At 34.3% G+C, this 9,771-nt stretch overlaps 1 long non-coding RNA gene across 1 annotated transcript; it reads right to left on the bottom strand.

Moving 5' to 3' along the window:
- Window positions 1-2,744: 2,744 nt before the first annotated feature.
- On the bottom strand, window positions 2,745-7,964 carry LOC136833889 (uncharacterized). Its single transcript, XR_010851615.1, has 2 exons — window positions 7,652-7,964; window positions 2,745-4,438 (listed from the first exon to the last, which is right to left on the bottom strand). It is a non-coding gene; the product is annotated as an uncharacterized lncRNA (long non-coding RNA).
- Window positions 7,965-9,771: the final 1,807 nt, after the last annotated feature.

Here is a 9,771-nt window from a genome sequence, read left to right as displayed (position 1 = left end):
AATAATTAGCTAATCAAAATAAAGATAAAAAGGAGGTCAGTGCATCTTGATTAATCATAATTAGCAGCCATAGTATAGCTCATAGAATGGAAGATTAATGCATTAGACGGATGAGCCTGTTACATGTTTCAAAAGCTTTCGCTATTTTCTTTATTAAAGAAACCACCATTGCCTTTTGACATTTATCGCTCATCATTGTTCATAATGACTCGTGAATTTCAAGCAAGAAAAAAAAGAGGAAGAAAATAGGAAGTGTTGCAGGTTGCTTAAGTAAGAGTTAACTCTATTTTAAAACAGAAAAATAGTTTAGTATTACAAATTGCCCTGACAGTACATTCAAACGGGCATTTTCTTCTTTTGGTTAATATATTATCACGGTAAATCGAAGTTCAAAGAAAACTACTAAATTGTGAATGCACTGTAATTTTTACAGTAGGCCTAAGCCTAAATCCATGTATTTCTTGCGTGTAACTATGTCCAACAACGATGAACTGCAGGTAACGTTTAGACTTGCAGTCGTCATTCAGGCCGGGCTTTCATTTTTGACGGCAGGTCTGACCATGACGTCTCAACCTGTTCTATATATTACCGTCATGCCCGACGGTATGGACAAACCAGCAATTCTGTAAACATAAGCCTGAGAACACGACGCTATATTTACATACTGTTACCGTGATGCATTATTTAACGTTCTGTGGCAGTTGGTATGGCGTATATGCCCGTGATTGCATTCTCTCCTTCTCCTTGTCAAGACAGAGAATATAAAAATCCAAATACGCTTCTGTCTAAGATGGCAATTTAAATGGTGATTTTAAATGGTAAGAACTTTTCTTTCTTAATTTAACACTCTTGGTAATCAGACAGTGTTGAGGCAAGTTATCTGAGTGATGCTGGACATTCGTAAAGAAAGTCTGAAGCGAGAATCTCCAGCTATTCTTACTAATCTGATGACATGAATGGGCAGAGTATTAACGCAACGCCCTCTTATGGTTATTAATGTCGTTACTCTTACTCCAGAAATAGTATCTTAATGTCCAGTGTTTTGGTTGGGTGGGGCTTGGGATTACAGTGTTTCGTCGTGTTTAGTACTAGCCCCTCGGGGATCAAATGTGTTTCGCCGTGTTTAGTACTAGCCCCACAGGGATCAAATGTTCTTAAGTGAATCGGTGATTTCACGAATTCCCGGAAAGTTTCAGGGATTCCGTGAAATCCCTGGTTTCACAGTCTTACTGTAAAGTAAGTATACCTTAGTTTAACCTGACCACTGAACTGATTAACAGCTCTCCTGGGGCTGGCCCGAAGGATTAGATTTATTTTACGTGGCTAAGAACCAATCGGTTACTTAGCAACGGGACCTACAGCTAACATTATATACATATATATGTATATATCATATATATACAGTATATATATATATGTATATAAGTATGTATATATAGTATATTTATAAATGTATATATAAATATATATATACATATAAATATATTTATATATATATACAGTATATATATATTTATATATATATATATATATATATATATATGTATATGTATATATATATATATATATATATATATATATATATATATATATATGTATATATATATATATATATATATATATATATATATATATATATATATATATATATATAATATATATATATATATATATATATATATATATATATATATATATATATATATATACATATATATATATATATATATATATATATATATATATATATATATATATATATATATATATATAGAGAGAGAGAGAGAGAGAGAGAGAGAGAGAGAGAGAGAGAGAGAGATTTATGTTTAAAGAACCTGTACATTGAAGTTTTACAAACGTTTGCGTTTATTTACTTTTACATTTGTTTTCTAAATATTTTGATGTGAAGAATATTAGGCTGTTAAGGGTTCAGTCAAGTACTTAGAATATATAAATGCACGTCAGTTGTCAAACACATATCTATATAATAAGAACTATGCAGTTTTATCATGTATATGCATCAGACTTATTCGAATAACTTTTATTATTACTTATAAATTTTACACTTTAACAGGTATCATTTTACAAAAGGTATTAATTTACTATACAAGCTTTTCTAAGATAAAAGGCACATACCTAAATTAAATAAAAAAAATCAGAGCTATGAAACTAGAGTAAAATTTAAAATAAAATATGGGTTGAATAGAGAATAAAAGGGATAAACGAATAAATAAAGCAGAAATAAGCAGAAAGTGATAACTAAACAGGCCGGAAAAATTAATTCAAAGGAGCCATTTAGCAATATGATCACAGTTTTTTCTAAAAATCATGTCGATTATTGTTTACAGTTCCTCAAGAAAAAGGAACATGAAAAGCTTCGGGCAACAATCCCTGGATATCTGATATCTGCAAAACCAGTAACATAACATAAATCTGGAGGCACAAGTGCTAATGGCGATAAGGTTAACTGCTTGTTAAATAAAGCTTGTAAAAGAAACCTTGGTAGAAATCGCGTTTGCTTTTGCTATGTAAATGAAGCCGTCGCGTAGAGCGTTATTGCCTTCAAGATACACAGCTAACATCCTGACAGCGTAGCAATATTCCAGCAAAATCACAATAAGGGGCCTGAAGCATAGTCCATTAATGCCATTGTCTCTGTAGATAGGGTTGTTTACAAACGAAGACTACTCAGCAAACAATAGATAATGTAGGTTTTATTTTTGTGGTATGAATAAGAAAGCCTAGGGTTGAAGGTAAAAGTAAGTACAGACAAAATTCAGAAACAAAGTACAGTGAAACAAATACAGTAAAACTTAAGAACGACACAAGACCAGGTTAGCAATAGTTCTTGGTTTAGCTTCATACCACACTAGCTGCCCGACTTACTGAATGGTTACATATCTCTGTTTACTCTAGCAAGGCAGTCGATCTGTTAAGTGCGAGGAAAAAAAATAACATGGTTTATATAATTTGCACACTATTGTAGTTCATTTTTGAAAGGCAAGTCTTAATTATAGCCTGAAAAATGCCAAAGGCTGCTTAACACTACTCGGTAAAACAGACATGATAGGTCTGGGATCTGTAAAAAAAACCATCGACATCTCTTTGCTCTTGGTCAACTGAAACCAATTAATAATCTCCAAAACTCAAGTTACAATGTCTCTGTTTAAAAGCCTCATCGTTGACCAGATCCAAGGAAGCACTAAAGTTATTGTTAATAGTAAAAAAATATTTAATCCCTAATATAGTACGGAATGTACAGTTCTTTGAGATTAAAGAGCTGGTATCCCATCCGTATTACTTTCTTGTTTATGACAATGGCAAATGAACTTTAGCCAAGGAAGAAATAGCATTCTTTATAGCAGTTACTGGAAGCAATGGCAAAAATAGATTTTCAAAGGAGCGGTTTAAATAATTTCCAGCTCCAAAAATTAGGTAGATAATAAGATTCTGGGTTTACAGTTCGCTCCTGTCAATAAAACAATTGGCGAAGAATCTTTCCAGCATTGGGGGTAAACTTTATTTAAAAGATAGAAAAGTTGCTAAGAAAAATTTAGCAAGTACTTAACAATATGCAATATTAAAAGTCTTTCTGCGACACATTTAGGTACATATTTTAACCAGTAAATTGCTACATGTAAAATGGCGAATGAAGAGCAATTGCTATGTAGAACCTTCAGAGAGGACAAGAAATGGAGTGGGAATAAACCTAGTTAGTTCATTTAAGCAATAGTTACCATATCATTTTAAACTAAAGAATGAAACAATACAGACAAAAAGGGATGTTTGACTGAAATGAGTGTCGCTAGCATAAGAGTAGGAGAAAAATGTTGCCTAGCGGTAACTCTGAGAAGACATCAGTGTTACTGAAGGCAGTCGTGCAAAATTTACTGTGGCCATGAGTACTGTCGACATCCATATTATCCTGTCGGTCTTAGTATTTGTGAACTCTGAACGTTTCATTTATGGGGTCGAAGATTCCTTCCTTAAGTAACTTGGTACAGATGATGGTGGCGGTTTCTCACTCTGTGGTGATGCAGACTGTGTTGAGCAATATGGCGTCCTACGTAGACATGGTGTCGTCTTGGATGGTAGCGGTGATGGATGGGAGTGAAATACGTAACGGCAGGAGGCCTGAGTGGAAGTCCATTGTAAGGGTAATATCCGTGGGCACCATTATGTCCCAAATACCCTTGGCCATTATGGACGCCGCTAACTTGGATTTCAGGATGGTGGACATCTTGATGGTTAGGATGTGCAATAACTGGATGATGAAACGGTCTAGTCCTGAATAACTTGCCGCGTCTTTCACCTACTCCTTGAGGTACCCCAAACGGTGCTCTTCTAATCCGGTTCCAGGTTTCTTCTCGCTTCCAGAAGGACTTGGACTGGATGACACCAACCCGAGTATAAGGCAGAGAGCTACTGTCGTTGAAGTCTGAAATGACAATTGGACATAATTAGAACTGCATTTCAAATTCCTGATTTTAGAACTAGATCACTACCACGATGGATGTGAAATCGATCCTTGATTGTAGTCCAAAGGTTTTTAAATTGTGAAAAGAAATGAATATTGTAAATATTATGGAAAAAACGGTTAATTCAATTGTAAAAACCATAGGTTCCTCCAATAATAATCACTGGGTTAATTAGCTACCTGTCATCAGTTTAGCTGTGAAACTCTTGGAAGTTTGTATGTACTCGATCACCCAGATTTGACTATTCAAATTTTCTACTCTATAAGCAGAAGATATTGCACAGAGCTTTAAACAAAGTTTAGAAAGACGCCGTTATGTCCAAATGCATTTGTTTGTAGCTTTTACCAAAGCCCAATCCAAAAGCACTTGATAAGCACACAAAAAAAAGGAGCGGTAATTACTAAAGGAGATTTGCCAAGACTATTGATTCATATTGTTTAAAAATGAAAATATGTAACGCGATGAAGAATCAAGATGTTTAAATGCTTCGGCTAAATAAACTAATTATCAAAGCTAAATGTAAACGAATCATTCGATATACTACGATACTTTGTTGTTTATCTTTTATGCTGAAGAAGTATTTGAGAATTCAAATATATACAGTCGTGTTGAAGTCTTTGATAACTGGAATGTGGGGCAGGGAGTCAGGCCATTAAGCATGAGTTTAGGATTTTTATGAAATAATCAGTTTTACTCTGTTTTTTGTTTGTTTTTTTTTTTTAATCACCCTTTGGCTGACGCGAATTTGGAAACACGGATGAAAAAAAAAATTGAAAAAATATTCCAGGAAGTTCCAAATTGTAAAACTTGATTTTGCTGCACACAGCAAATTCCAGCATCATTTACGGCCGCATGAACGTAAATAACGCTTGAAGACATTTCATCTTAATGCATAAAAACATTAATTGTAACTGGAAAAATTAAAAGAAGGACAGCTCCATAAATTAAGGAAGAGGGGACTCAGGCAATGATGTGGAAATAGAGATTAGATAAAGTTAAAAGAACAATCGCATAACGAAAAATGGTCCGGCTTTTTATAGTATGGCCTATCCAGCACTTTAACAAACACTGATAACCGCTAGAGGAAGACTTCATGAGTAAATAAGCCTACATATTATGTTCTTAATATTCAATGGTAACTAACTACCTGCAATGAACGGGAAAGCACTTCTTGAGTGTGTAGTCATCAACGTTTTAAATTGTCAAGATATATGAATATTGTGAACGTGGCAAAAATTCGCATGGACAGAACTGAAAAAGCGTGAAGTTTCTTTAATAATAATAATAATAATAATAATAATAATAATAATAATAATAATAATAATAATAATCACTGCCTATTCAAGTTACTATCTATCTTGGCAACAAAACTCGAATATTTTCGCGCCTTTTATTTTCACTTGACCATCCAAAGTTGACTGAAATTCGCAAACTTCCTTGAAGTCTTTTCGAGGTTTCTTTTCACTTTATCATCCTAATTTAATAGGAATCTGATAACAATAGGACTAGGAATACCTTTTACGCTGTGCTTATAACTATGTTTGGAAATCCATCGTTACTTCAGGTCTTTTTTGAAGCGTTCATCAATATCTAATCGCAATCATCCAAAAAATGTCAACTGCGTAGTTTTTAGTTTTCTGTAAAAGAAAACTATTGTGCCGACTTTGTCTGTCCGTCCACACTTTATTCTGTCCACACTTTTTCCTGTCCGCCCTCAGATCTTAAAAACTACTGAGGCTAGAGAGCTGCAAATTGGTATGTTGATCATCCACCCTCTAATCACCAAGCTTACCAAATTGCAGCCCTTAGGCCTCGGTAGTTTTTATTTTATTTAAGGTTAAAGTTAGCCATAATCGTGCTCCTGGCAACAATATAGGATAGGCCACCAGCGGGCCGTGGTTAAAGTGTCTGGGCCACGGCTCTTACAGCACTACACCGAGACCAACGAAAGATAGATCTGTTTTCGGTGTTTTTGATTGTACGCTGTATCGGGTGTACAGAAAACTCGATTGCGCCGAAGAAAGTTCAGCGCATTTTTTACTTTTTAAATTAACCTGAAAGACGTAAAATCTTAAGCATCACTAATTAATAGAACACATTTTGAAAACTAACATGTTGTCGCATTCTTTAAATCGAATTATATAACACAGTGAATATTAAGAGAATCAAATATCACGGGTAATTAGGCAAAGGATTGTACAAAACAACATTTTTTAAATAATCGGTAGAATAGTGGAGGAATCATTCAGCAGAGTATAATAAATTTTTTGCTATATTTTTTAAACTTTACATTTTGCACTTATTTATATTGGTTTTCAATTTTTTCAAAGCATTGGAAAATTCCACCACTTTTCCCTGACTAAATCCGGAATTCTTGGAATTTTTGGAATTTCTATTTGGTAATCATTAAATTATTGTTTACCCTCTATAGTGAAAAAAGCTTAAGGTTCACTATTTCAAAGTTGCTTGCATTTTGCTCGTAGGAGAACGGAAATATTTGCTATATTATTAAACAGTTGTTTCTATTTCCAGTCATCTGTGTTTCTATATTTATATGATATTATATACTCCTCTGTGCCCCATGGTCAGTGGTGATGAATGGGGCCATTCCGAAAAAAAGTTGTTTTTCTGCAGAATTATTAATTTCTACAATTACAGCTGGTTCCTTCTTAACTTAACATTTCCCTTCATTCAATGACTTCATCACATCCGAATTTCTTATTCCCTTTCCCTAACTGTGCCTGTCTCATTAACTTACTAATGAAACTTTAATACAAGGAATATTTATCCACTTACTGCTAGTTGGACATTTATTCTGCGAAGTTAACTGCGACTTATTTTGGAATCTGACTTGAAACTTGAAACTGGAAACTGTGACCTATATTGGAATCTCTGACTTGAAACTTGAAACTCGAAACTGTGACCTATTTTGGAGTCTCTGACCTGAAACTTGAAACTCGAAACTGTGACCTATATTGGAATACCTGACTTGAAATTTTGCTAAGTATTTTTTGTAAAGGGCTTACTTATATTATCGGTTACATTTTTGATTCAGGAAGTCTATCCTTGCATCTGGCTAAATGATGATAGTAACTGCAACGAAAGTTAAATAATAACAGGAGGGTCATCAAAAAAGACTGAAAGAAATAAATGTCCATAAACTATTTGCTCACCAAGTTCATCCTGGAGTGTTGTAGGCGATCAAGGGAAACGCGACCCTTGGTTGTACAACCGACAGGTAGGACTGACTGATATAACACTGGTGAATGGCCGTCTTTTTATTATAGTAAATACGGTTCAGTTGCCAGTTCATCATAAAAGCTAAGAAACGAACAAGCCACCAGGGGCCATATTGTATCAGAAAAAAAAAAAAATATTGTGATAAGACCATTCCGAGCTTGTTTATAATCTGCTCGCATCACCAGCAGACGTAAATGTCAATAACCAAGGCCCTCTTGAAATCATATGCAGTCTTTACCTGTCAGGCTCACCAGAGGCCGATTACAGGCTGAACTTTTACCTCTGTGTCTTCTTCCCTTCGTTTGGTGTCAGTTTTTTTTTTTTTTTATTTAGTTGTGTTCGCAGGAGTTTTTTTTTGTGTTCCTAGGAGATTTCATGGGGTTTTAATTTGACTTTTATTGACTAGATAATGGATGTTTTCAATTTTTAGTCGGTCTCTGAGTCTCTGGTAAGTTTTTATATATCATCCAAACTCCTGTACTGTGATAATTTTATAGAAAACTAGAAAATTTAAGTTTCCTGGCTCTTTACAAAAAAGGCTTGACCAACAAGAGGTTTAATCGCTATTTGGGTTTAATAGCTATTTGGTATCTTAAAGAGGCACGTTATGTCATCTTTGGGAGAGGATTAGAAATTTTTTTTCATGAAGGTTTCTTACACAATACTAAAACAAATAATTTTCAAAGACCTGATTTTGTTTAAATGTTCAATTCTGAATATTTGTCACGCTGGTGATGTTTTGTAAACTAAATAGTCAGAACATCAGGCGACTGGATTGCACAGCAAGGTGATTCTATCTGCATCAAAATTTTTTGCTTCTGTCTGGAATAAAACTTTTTTGTTCCAAGGGATAAGGAATTAATCTTTTTCATGAACAAGTTTTATGGATAACTTGATGCTAGCCGCTCTTCAGATGTTTCTGTAAGGACTTGGAGAATTTCAACAAATGACTTTCCTCTCATGACTTCCCTCAGTCTGCCTGAGGGATGTTGTGCAATTAGAACATCAGAAGTTCAAGAGAAAATGCGATGCATTACTACCCTAAAACAAATCGCTGTGTTTTTTTAATAATTTATTTATATTTTTGTTTGTTTATCTTAATTTGTTAATTTATCTTTTATTTTTCTTTCCTAATAACTGATCTCTTCATTCTGCATTTCCTGTAATCTTCTTTAACCTCTATCAAATGAACACCATATTCTTTGGAAGTTTGAATTTCAAGTCAATGGCCCGTGTGGGCTTGTTCCATGTGAACAAGGGGTTATCTTCTGAATAATAATAATAATAATAGTAATAATAATAATAACGACTCATGCAAAAAATAAAACAGCGCACATAGTAAAAAGTGATGGATACAAGGCAGGATGCAACCCGGAACCCCACACTATAAAAACCACCCAGTCGAATAGGATGACTGTGTTAGACAAAAAAAAAAAAATTATAATAATACAACAGAGAGTTAAATCTTATGTTGGTGTCATGCTGACAGGAGATATCTTAGTATTTTCTAGCAGTGTTACAGAGGGAAGTGTATCTAGTAATTTTGAATGGCAGATCATTGAGATGACAGCCAGATTCATTGCTCAATCTTATATTCATTGAAGTTTTTTTTAATATTCTGATTCTTCAGTGATAGTTTTTGTAGCATTTGAATCTGCTACATCAGTGTCTTACAGATTTCTTAAAACTATTCCCTTGAGTTTTGGAAACTCCAACACCCCACAAACACATTAAGATCGGGTAAAGGCATTTGGCAGTTCTGAAAATGTTGCCTGAACTTCCACCTCATTCCAAAGAGAGGGTTGTCATTTATGATGAATTCTATGACATTTTTGAAAACAATGTCCTCTTGGTAATACTGGCATCGGCTGCATGAATACAGCTGTGAGATGAGAGGCTTCTGTATGTTAGCTATCTGTACATTTATCTTACGCTTCAAATGATGTCTCTTTGACGGCTTTAATCTAAATGCCGTCGATCAACAGCCAGGAATTCACCAACACGTTCCTATCGAGTGAATTCAGTATATTTGTCCCCCACACAAGAGACAATG

This window comes from Macrobrachium rosenbergii, chromosome 52 (assembly GCF_040412425.1).
Source record: "Macrobrachium rosenbergii isolate ZJJX-2024 chromosome 52, ASM4041242v1, whole genome shotgun sequence".
NCBI classification, from domain to species: Eukaryota; Metazoa; Arthropoda; class Malacostraca; order Decapoda; family Palaemonidae; genus Macrobrachium; species Macrobrachium rosenbergii.
Note: the sequence above shows the minus strand (reverse complement) of the source record. Positions and strands in the feature narration are given on the sequence as shown.